Here is a 12,143-nt window from a genome sequence, read left to right on the forward strand (position 1 = left end):
GCCCAAACATATCTGCTGGAAGCGAGGGTGCCCGTATTATACCAGGACAACACTTCCCAGCAATATTCCTCAAACTGCAAAGGTGCGGAGTGTGGACCAAAAGGGGGATAAGGAAGGACGCCATATATCAGTGCGACACTGGCCTGTGCAGAATGGATTGCTTCACAGCGTAACAAATATTTATGACTTATTTTATTGTTTACCCCATTATTATACCCCCTGACTATGCCCCTAATATACTCTGCCCAGCTCACATATGCCCCACATTATAAACTGAAATACCAGTAAAACTCCAAACAAAACTATTACCAACCAAATTTCACGCTCCAAAAGCGTTTGAATCCCATCAAATTTCAACCTTCTACCTCGAGCCGTTCAAAAGTTATGAGGGTGTTCTGGAACTTTTGGTGGGCACAGTATAAATAAATATATGTGTGTGTGTATATATATTTCTCTCTCTCTATATATATATATATATATACTATTTACATATCAGTTTCAACCTATATCTTAGCTGGTGTATGTATATGTATCCAACCAGCATCAGGTTCAGCTATTCTAAAGTCTTGTGATGTTAGACTTGATAGCCATGTATATACTGAGTCTATGGTAGTGTAATTTTATTATAAAGTTTATCAAGTGGATCTAGTGCATAAATAAATAAATATTAGGAATATTAATATTTCTTGTATTCAAACATTAGGGAAGTGATAAAATAAAAAGCAAGATATCATTCCTCAGATTAATTTGCAGTAAAACATCCCTAACCCCCTACAACCGTATCCTCAAGAATAATTATCAATTATTAATAAATAAAATAATAGTAATAAGAATAATTAATGTCAATATTAATAATAGTTATCAATTAATATCAAAATTATATAAAACCCGAAAATGCCATGTGGTCAATGCAACAACCAATACATTATTCCAGCTTCCAAACCTCAACCAATGTCATTAACAGGGGGTCCAAGCTCCAAGACCCCAATTAATGTTATTTACTGACCTTTTTGATTGACAAGATCCTGTTGTTGGAATACCTATAACGGTTATCACCGGTTTGTTCGTGGATCTTCTGTGTCGTCTGGGAGATGATGCTTGGAACCCAGGCAACGCTTGGCACAGCGGGTAGAGGCGGTCGGATGGATAGGCAGAAGTCAGGACAGGCAGCAGACGTCGTAACGGGTATGGAAGCAATAGGGCAGGCGTCGTAACGGGTATGGAAGCAATAGGTCAAGGCAGGCGGCAGGCAAGGATAGTCAAGTTCAGGCAGAGGTCAGCAACGGGAAATCCAGACAAGGCAGAAGAGAAGGAAACAGAGAACCAGGGCACAGGGAAGCTCACGGGGAACTTGGTTGAACAAGCAGGGAGGAAAGGAAGGAGGAACCTTAAATAGGAAGTCTTTGGAATTAAGGCGCACGCTGGCCCTTTAAGACAGAACGAGTCAGCACGCCCTCTAATGACTGCAGCTGCACATCGAGGATGACGGCCGCGGAGGGAGGTAAGGGATGCACATACCTGACGCCGTCCAGGACCAGCAGAGCGTCCGGATCGGGGAAGTGGAGCTCAGGATGAGCATGTGGTAATGGAGGACACAGGAACCGGAGCAGAGGCCGTGGGGAAGGCGGGGAACAGCGCGGCAGCCGATACAATACCCCTTTAATAACTAATTTCTCCAGCTGGTTTCATCACAAGTAACGGTTCCCTTAGAGTTGCCGCTAACTATTCCTTTCTCTGGTCATTCTAGATCTTGCTGTTGGATTGACACTGTGTTACTTACTGTGCTGCTTTTACGGTCAACGATTTGTCCTAGTTTCAAAGAACTAGATGCGATAAGTCAAATTTCAACTTGACAGTCTTCCGGTTTTCTACCAAGGACATTGGTGCAATCTAGCACCCGGGGCATTGAACAACCATGCCCTTTTGGAAAAAAATGAAGAAATATCATGTCTCCCAGATTCCTGATAAAGGAAATCTGATGGGAGAAATACCGACTATGGAGGAGCCTAACATCTCGCTCCAGAAATTTTCTGTCATCAAAGATATGGCAGCCGAAAAATCAAGCGATCCAAGTCACAGCAAATCTTGTGACATTGGCTCAAAGAACACCAAGAAGAGCGAATTCAGGAGCTTGGGCAGCAGCGCTGTGATCGGCGCTAAAGAACTAGATTGCTGTTTCCCAGATAGGAGGCTGGGACTGTATGTTGCCATCTGGAATATGGAATGGAAAGAGTTCCCTGAAAGGCTGGAGGATCTGCTATTGCCATCAAATGACGCCAAAGACATCAGGAAGGATGTCCAAACAGGTAAGTCTTCTCAGTCGTCTTACAACAGCCTATATTATCTCTCGATTCTCTACTTATTGTAGGATCACTCTCTACTTTTCCTATTTAACCTCAGAGGCCATACTATGGATTGTTTAACAGATAAATTGAGGATCTTAATCTGGCGTCATTTATTAATATATAAATAAATGTAATTGTGTTTTCTTGTAGGCGGGAATGGGAGATAAAATTACAGGAGACCCTTGGTCCGCACTACGTGCTATACCACTCATCCGGGCTCGGAGTCCTGTATCTCACCATCTTTATTAGACGGGAACTGATCTGGTTCTGCTCAGGTGTGATTCACTTTCTTACATCTACATTCTGTGTCCTGATTATAGGAATAAACTATTGTGTTTTTACATCTCATTTAGTCATTAGAATTAGACGCCTGACAGCTCCACTCTCAGATTCTTCACTATATGGAGTATTGGAGATCTGAGAGCTGATTCCACAGTTACAAAATGTAATATAATGTTTAGGAGGAAATTATCTCTGTTTCATTGATGCATGTGGTACTATTAACCACTGACCCTTCTCCTTGTGTTTCTTATACAGAGGTAGAACACACCCATGTAACAACCAGGCTATTCCACCATGTCAAAACCAAAGGAGCTTTGGGTGTTGCCTTCACCGTCTTTGGAACATCTTTCCTGTTTATTAATTCCCATATCAAATGTAAGTATGTCCGATTTTAATATGGGACTATGTACAGTTTTACTGTGTATAAAAGTGCTGCTGTTTAATAATAAACTGAAATATATTATATAATATGAAGAGATCTGTACTATTAATGTTTTGGTGCAAAATGAAAGGTTCTTCGGCCATTTGATCAAACTTTTTCTAATCCATCAAACTTATTCTATGTAATGAGAGGAGAGTAATAGTGGATGGATAAACGGCCTAATGTCCTCTACAGACCGCTATAGAAATTCATTATCCTCTATCAAAAACATTATTGTGTCTTAGATATAGAGTACCAGAAATATCAGTGCGACTGAGAACCAGATCATGGAACTCCACCAGTCTCCTCTTCTGAAATGTCAAAAGATGAATTTAGATGGAATTCCCATTTAACTAAAAACTATTTGCAGACCACACAACCTAAAAAGTAGAAACCTAGATCAGATAAAGAAACCTAGATTATATTGTCAAAGAAAATGAAAATGTGGTGGTTCTCCTAATTCCAGGAGGTCTCATTTACTAATATGCATATGTTTTGTTGGCAGTTAGGGCAGTCAAAAAAGGATCAAGGACTACAAGACCATAACCGAGGGTCTCCGTCTGCGTCAAATTATTCCGGAAATAATAAACTCCAATGCCTGTGAGTATTACTTATGTGGTTGAACCTATCGATTCCTTTCTCTATTTATCTCCATTGAGTCTATTGCAGTCATGTGGTCTAATTGTGTCCTGTGTTTATCTCATTCTACAGTGGACGTCACCTGCCGCTTTGATCGAGTTTTTTGGTTTGGGGATCTCAATTTCCAACTAAAATAGGACAGAAAAACTGTGGAATCTCTTCTGCAGAACATCAAAGGAAGAGATATGTCCAGTCTCCTCAAACACGACCATCTGAATGACGCCAAGAACAACGGTACAGTTACTAGTAGACAGATCTCTATCACTCCTCAGCCATTACCACATACACCTCAACAGATCAATACAAATCACTGTCATGATGGTGGATATGTTCCCCACATTCCTATATAGTCCTACAATCATCAGTTCCACATGTTTTTAATGCAAATACTTTTTTTTGTCCTCTCAACTCAAGGGTCCATAATTGTAGGTTTTAAGGAGAACACCATTGAATTCCTTCCTACCTATAAGTTTGACATTGGCACAGACACCTATGATACATCAGAAAAGCAGAGAATTCAATCATACACGGTAAGATATCTTTTTTATTTTTTGGTCTTTAGAACTAAAGAAACAATAGACAATAAATTCCGTGAAGTATCGCCCGGTTGTGTAAGTTTAAGCTGTGTGGATCCAGAGCAAGACAAATCCTCTAAACAAATGTCCACCAAACAGTTACCCATCATTAACCCATGATATAATGAATCCCCTCCCCCAATATAATGAATTATTATAATTATAGCTGAGAAGTCATTTCTTATGAATATAGCATCCAGTCCATTTACTTTCATGTAGTGAGTTGGTCATCACAATGTCCCAGTGTAATATGTCCTTGTCCAGCATGGCCCAAAGATATTTATTTCATGAAATCTGTGTGACCAAGTAGAACCTAAAATGTAATAAAGTCTTAATATTTGGCAATTTAAATAAAATGGGCCCAAAATGTAACTATATGATGCAATGTAGTAAATAAAAAATGTATAATATGATTTCACTGATATGTTATCTTCATGACCTCTACAGGACAGGGTGTTGTATAAGAGCCAATGTGAGGGAGATGTGCGAGTCCTGAGATACGACTCTTGCCCTCTTTTAAAAACATCAGACCACCGACCCGTGTATGGCATCTTTGAAGTAAACCTCAGGCCTGGTTCAGATAAGTAAGTCACGCTTTCCTCTATGTTGATATGATCCTCTCAGTAGCCGCCATTACTACATGGGCCTTATAGCAGAGCTCACACTTTGGGGCAGGTGGCTGTATACCTGGGTGACAGTACTGGAGGATTATAGGATGTGAAACTAAACAATTATTGTGTGGTTACCCGCTAACATTATCATATGTCCTACATCAATATATTTCTCATTCCAGCATCCCCTTGGCTGGTGGACGATTTGACCGCTAGGTCTATTTAATGGGCATTAGGAGGAAAGGCCAAAAAGCTTAGCTGCCTGTGTTCATGTCCTTCCCGCACATAAGGTAAGAGCATTGTAATTGTAATTATGTTTTTGTGAGAATCTTCATCCACATCTTAGGTCTTCCTCTGTACTTTGTTAGAATTGACCAACTTAAAGGGCTATTTCACATGATAGGCGATAAATGTCTGATCACTGGGGGCCCCAGCACTTGAAAGACCACTGCTAGGACCACCAGATATCACGAGAACAGGGATCCTAAACCCCCTATTCCTCCTCACTGCTCGACCACAGAGAGGAGGACATTGATTGCATAGTAGTCAATCATGCACGCTGCCGCTCCATTAAAGGTCTATAGAAAAAGCAGAGCACAGCGCTTGGCTGTTCCTCTTAGTCCCATAAACATTAAATGTAACGGTGGGTGTTTACTCGACCGCTGCTCCATTCAAGCTCCTCCTCACTGTGAGGGGGCGATGCAACAAGGAGGAATGAGGATCCCCATTCTCGGGATTAGTGGGGATCCCAGTTGTAAGTATTTATGAAATATAATATAATTATTTTTTTAAGGAAAAGTCACATTGATACAATTGCCTGATATGGTGCATTACCTTCTAAGCTAAATTATGGCTGAGGGGAACATTGTTATTGATGTTAGACATTACTTGGCATCTTGCAGGACTCCTAAGGAACATTTACCATCTCAGGTGGATAAAACAACAATGCCACTTTGTGAACATCAGAAAGTTCCTATAACATCCTGAGCAGCGCAGCTCAAGATCAAACCCACTACTCGGATCAACCATCTATAAGGTTCGTAGTATGACCCCCAGGACCACTTACGGAAAACCCACATTAAAACATCTTCTCTATTTTCTGCCTGCCAAGAAACACACATATTAGTAGAGCATTAATAGCAAATATTTCTCTTGCAGCATAAACATCAATTCCGCGTTATATCTGGCGAGAACAGCGCTCCCTGTCACCGGAGGAGCCGCCATTGTTGCTGATAGAAAGGTAAGTTCCTCTAGATGTGTCCCCTCTCTATATTTGTCATGCAGCCTGAATGATCCATATTTAATAGGGTTGTGCGCTTCTCCCCCCAGAACAAGTCAGCAGATATCAACAGAACATCAACATCAATGCCAATAACAACCGAGGGCAGAACCCGCCATCTTACAAGTATCCCAATGGCAAGACTTACAATTGTCTACATCTGTCACAGACGAGACATCAGTGTGGTTACCGGGGCATCAATGTCACCCAGAAGACCAGGCCCAGAACAGGAGAACATGTCATCTCTTCCTGTGTCTCTGGAATACAGATTTACCACCCCTTACTGATACTACAGTATATACTGTGACATCTTCCATTGTTTATGCTGGATCTTGTATTAACTCCTTAACGCCGAAGGACGGATATATCCGTCCTCAGCAGCTGCTAGTTCGTGCAGGAGGACGGATATATCCGTCCTGTGATGGCGCGGGTACTGTCACTGTACCCACGCGATCAGCGGCAGGAGCACGGCTGTTATACACAGCCTGGCTCCTGCTGCAACTGACGGAATCAAAGCGCGCTCCGATTCTGGCAGTTTAACCCATTAAATGCCGCTGTCAATAGTGACAGCGGCATCTAATGTGTTTGACAGAGGGAGGGAGCTCCCTCTGTCACCCGATCGGCGCCCCCGCAAACAAATCGCCGTCGGGTTTCCATGACAGCCGGGGGTCTATCAAAGACCCCCAGGTCTGTCTTCAGCAACTGCCTGTTAGGCGATGCCGGAGGCATGACCTAACAGGTTGCCTGTCAGTTTTACACTGACAGGCAATAATGCTTTGGTATACTAAGTATACCAAAGCATTATATATGCGATCAGCACATCGCATAGTGAAGTCCCCTGGTGGGACTAAAAAAAAAAAATGTCAGTCAGTTAAATAAAGTTTGTGGAAAAAAAAACAAAAAATGACAGTCAAAATCAAACTACTTTTTTTGCCCAAAAAGTGGTTTTATTCAGTAAAAGTGTCAAAACAAATCACACATACACATATATGGTATCCCCGCGATCGTAACAACTTGACCAATAAAATGAACACATTAATTAAACAGCCGGATGAACGGCGTCCAAAAAAAACGCAAAAAACAACAGCAAAATTCTCTCTTTTCTCCCATTCCCCCCATAAAAAATAAAAGTTAATCTATAAGTCCTATGTACCCCAAAATAGTACTAATGAAAACTACACATTGGCCCCCAAAAATCAAGCCCGGATACGGCCACATCGACGGAAAAATAAAAAAATGACGGCTCTTGGAACGTGGCGATGGAAAAACAATTGATTTTTTTCTAAAAGGCTTTTTATTGTGCAAACGCAGGAAAACATATAAAAGCTTTACATATTTGGTATCCCCGTAATCGTGCCAACCCATAGAATAAAGTTAACTTGTTATTTACGCTGCATAGTAAACGGCGTAAATTTATAACGTGAAAATTAATGCTGGAATAGCTGCTTATTTTCAATTATCTCCTAAAATAAAGTTAATAAAAGTTAATCAATATATTGTAAGCATCTAAAAATGGTACAATTACAAAACACAACTCGTCCCGCAAAAAACAAGCCCTTATACGGCGATGTCGACGGAATAAAAAAAAAGTTACAACTCTTGGAATGCGACCGTGAAAAAGCAAAAAATAATCCTTGGTCATTAACGCGCAAAATGGCCTGGTCATTAAGGGGTTAACATAATCTTTACCATCTTATATTTTGATCCACAAAAACCTTAAATAAAACATACATTTTATTCGATGAGTGTGACTGGTATCATTAGTGCGGCAAATTTATCAAAACCGTCTAACCGTATAACTGTCCTTATTGCCCATAGCAACCAATCAGAGCTCAGCTTTCATCCTGGTCTGAATTTAAAAGAAAGCTGCGTTGTGATTGGATTCAATTAACTTAATGGACCCGTCACAACACACCAGGGGAAGTTTATTAACTTGTCAGTTTTCTGGTGTAAAAAATGTGCAAATACATGGACAGCCAGAAATGCACTGAATTTAATAATAGGCCTCTGCGACTCTTATTATATTAGGCACATCTTTCTACAACTATCTGTATATTAATGAATACCTATATAGTAACAGACCAAACGATAAACGTCCACACATATCAAAACAAAAGCAAAGAATGAATACCCATGACTGTATGTGTGGACAGATCACACATCCCAAAAGGGACAACATCAAACACCAAGTACACAAGTATGACTTGTAATAATGGCAATACTTTATTAAATATACATAAAAACATGTTGGCCATCAGGACCTAAAATAAGACATACAATTAAAATGCATGGATGTGGAGAACACAAGAGCTGTAACAAGTAAAGAATACTCAAGAGGCAAAGAAAAGCATAATAAACAATTCAAAGAACAACTTGCAAATAAAGAAGTTCAAAAACCACAATGTGGTACATGCAGAGTGCCTGCATAATAGAGAAAGTAATGAGCCAAACAGAGTACATAGCGAGCAGAGCCCACCCACACTGGTATATGTGTGAGTGTAAAGATATAGTGACCAGGGGGTAACCGCAACTCAAATCCGGTCCCCGGACCTATACCAACCGGTATACTGCATAATCAGCCTAAAAGTGGACACCACACCACGAGCCCCAACGCACGTTTCGCGGTAGCTTTCTCAAGGGGTACTGACAGGAGAGGTATCTGGCACTGTATTTGTACTGGATGGGGGGAGGAGTAAATTTAGCCAAAGGCCAATAGTGGCCAACTACTACAGGTGAATAGCATTAAGGATTGAAGTGATGCAGCAGGTGTGTGCGCCACTGAATACCAAGGATAGAATTACTGAGGCAACACGGCCAGAGTCAAACCCTAAATCTGCGCACTCAAGACGGGAGTGCGCATGACATAAAGAAGGGGACGCCGTGACAGGAGAATATGGGAACGCTAATATGGCGCACTATACGACGGTGGCCATTTTGGAAGCTGGAAAGAGTAGAAAAAGTGCCAGCAAAGAGGATGGGGCGATTGTAGAGTACAAGACTAAACAAGCTACGTATGGTGATAACATCTAGAATGTACATATGTAAATAGCAGTGAACGCTAATTTTAAACGCCAATCCACACCCATACGTGTGCGTCCAAAAGACGCACATCTAGGTATACACGAGCGTCAACATAAGAATTCCGTAGCAGGGTAGTATGCTTAGAAATATATGAAATGCCATAATACATTAACCCTTTTGTAGGCAAGCACAAAATAATGAATAAATAATGGCCACTTATAGAACAGAGAACACAATGAAATGTAGCATTATGTGAATGAGGGTCCATGGTGATGAACACAGAATATGCATCCAATATAACTATGTGCACAAACAAGTAATGCCGTTTATATAATAGTAGAAAGAAAAAGTGCAGCACTCAGATGTCCAAAAAAAGCAGATTTATTCACCAAGCATGAAAAGCTGCAACGTTTCAACCCCTATAGGGTCTTTGTCAAGCATAGTGATATTACATTAGTGCACACTTTATATATCACCTGTGATATGACATCACTTCCTGTACAACCACAACAATAATAACGTTTAGTAAACCCTCATAAACACATCGTTACATAGTAAAACAAGCCCCCACATCGTCACACTCAAATATAGTGGACATACTATTGTAGATCGCCAATGTAATACCGTTGTAACAGTCTCCAAGGACATAGCTGATCTCGTATACGTCTAGGGTTCTCACAGCGCATGACCGGAAGTACCAATTCCTTCAATCTCCGGCATCTGCCGTTACCATAGAAGCGCATCGCGGTCTTACTCAAGACTGCGCATGCGCGTGCGCATAAGGTCGGGTAACACGTAACCCAACCAATAGAGAACTATTAAGCATCAGAACAAACGGACGCTCACATATAGGATAATACTCTGCGTGTCCCATCTTCTTATCATGAATAGTATAATTCTAATAATACAGATCCCTACAGTTGTCGAAAGTAGCGTTATTATCATTTATATTTTTATATAGCAATACAATAACAAGAAAGAAAGGGGAAAAAAAGAAGCCATCAAATGCCCACAATTTTCTATGATGAGACAGGCAGAGAACCTTGATACGAGCAACATTCCCAGAGACTGATCGGTTTTCTCCAAACGGACAATTAAAACATATCCAATGATAAAATAATCACTTGGTTAATAACCAGGCACCTTATCACAATTCCATTTCCGATGACGATGTGGCCAGAGCCCTGCCCACAGACACATTCTTAACAGATACCCGTAGTCCTGAACTCCCTATTGAGCCCCTTCGGTTCAAGGGTATCTAGTTCGTAGATCCATTTAAGTTCTAGTGCAACCCCATCAATAATTTTGAACCGCAATTGCGAAATATTGTGGCCAAACTGAACAAAATGCTCAGGGATTGGCAAATCAATTTTTTTACTCCTGATGGTATATTTATGTTGATTAATGCGCGTTCTGCACTCCTATGTGGTTTCTCACACATATAAAAGTCCACATGGACATTGTATGACATATAAAACAAACTTAGATAGGCATGTGAAAGACTGCTTAATCCCATACATTTTACCTGTCCTTGGATGTACCATGGTGTTACCCCGCATCATACTATTGCAATTGCAACATCCAAGGCAGGGAACACATCCTTTCTTTTGAGACTTAGTTAGGGAACCTACGTCTGCACGCACCAACCTATCCCGCAAATTAGGGGGTCTACGATAGGACATAATCGGAGGATCTCGGAACTCAATGTTCTTAGAGAAAGTATTACTGAGGATGGGCCAATAATCCCTGAGGATCTTAGAGATTTTTTTGCTAGTGGGAGAATACGTTGACACAAAGGGAATTCTCTTAAACATCATCTTATTGGAGTTTTTGATCAGCCGGTCACTACGTTTGCATTTTCCTACCTTATTGCTAGCCCTTTCTATGACAGATCTAGGGTAGCCTCGCCTGAGGAATTTATTGCACATACTCCCAAGTCTATTCTCCACAACATTGTCCTCTGAGACAAATCTCTTAACTCTAAGGAGTTGACTAAATGGAAGGGACTCCACTGTACCCCGCGGGTGACAACTACTTAAATGCAGCAAATTATTGCAATCAGTGGGTTTTACGTATAAATCTGTAACAAGACAATTATCTTTCTTTGTAACTGTTGTATCCTGATATTGTATATTCTCCTGTGAATATATTAGGGTAAATTGTAGTTCAGAGAAGTGGCTATTAATTTCTTCCTGAAGTATCAATAACTCAATTTCGCTGTTGTACAACACAAAGAAAATATTGTCTATGTACCTCATCCAGCCCCCTACAAATTGGAAGAAGCTGGATGGGTACACAAAGTTTTCTTCGAAAAATGCCATGAAGATGTTGGCGTATGTTGGTGCGACATTGGAGGTACATAGAACCGGCCAGGCAACTTGAGGTGGGGTTCAAGAGGTGAGGTGGAGGGAACCACCTGGGTCTCATCACGCTGGTTGCACCTCTGAGCCAGGTTTTGGACCTGTAGGGAGAGACCCTGCATTTGCTGAGCCAGGACCTCAAGGGGGTGCATAGTTGTGTCAGGGACCAGGGTAGAAAAGGTATAGGGCCTGTGATTATGTAATGTTGGGGTAGGGAGACAGACAGGTGAGCCCTAATCTACCCGAAGCTCAGTCCCTGCCTACTTGCACGGCCCGTCCTAGGCGACGGCGTACAACTGGGCGACGGTCCCTACGCTCAATATGTGCACGACAGACAAACAAACAAGGCTACACAGAAGCTAAGGGAAATGGGGCAGTTGCCCACGGTAACACCGTGAGCAACAAGAGTAGTGAACGAGCCGAGTCAAACCAGGAGTGTACGTGGTGCCAAACGCAGAGCAGGAGAGTAGTCAGTAAAGCCAGGGACAATATGAAGCAGAGGTCAATAGGAAAAGCAGGAACAGCAGAGCCAGGAAGGAAGAGAATCACAGGCAAAGGACAAGCAGCAAATGAAGGTATAAGTAGACAAAGGGCTGGAGCTAGGACCGTC

The sequence above is a fragment of the Rhinoderma darwinii genome (genome assembly GCF_050947455.1).
Source record: "Rhinoderma darwinii isolate aRhiDar2 chromosome 11 unlocalized genomic scaffold, aRhiDar2.hap1 SUPER_11_unloc_14, whole genome shotgun sequence".
NCBI lineage: Eukaryota > Metazoa > Chordata > Amphibia > Anura > Rhinodermatidae > Rhinoderma > Rhinoderma darwinii.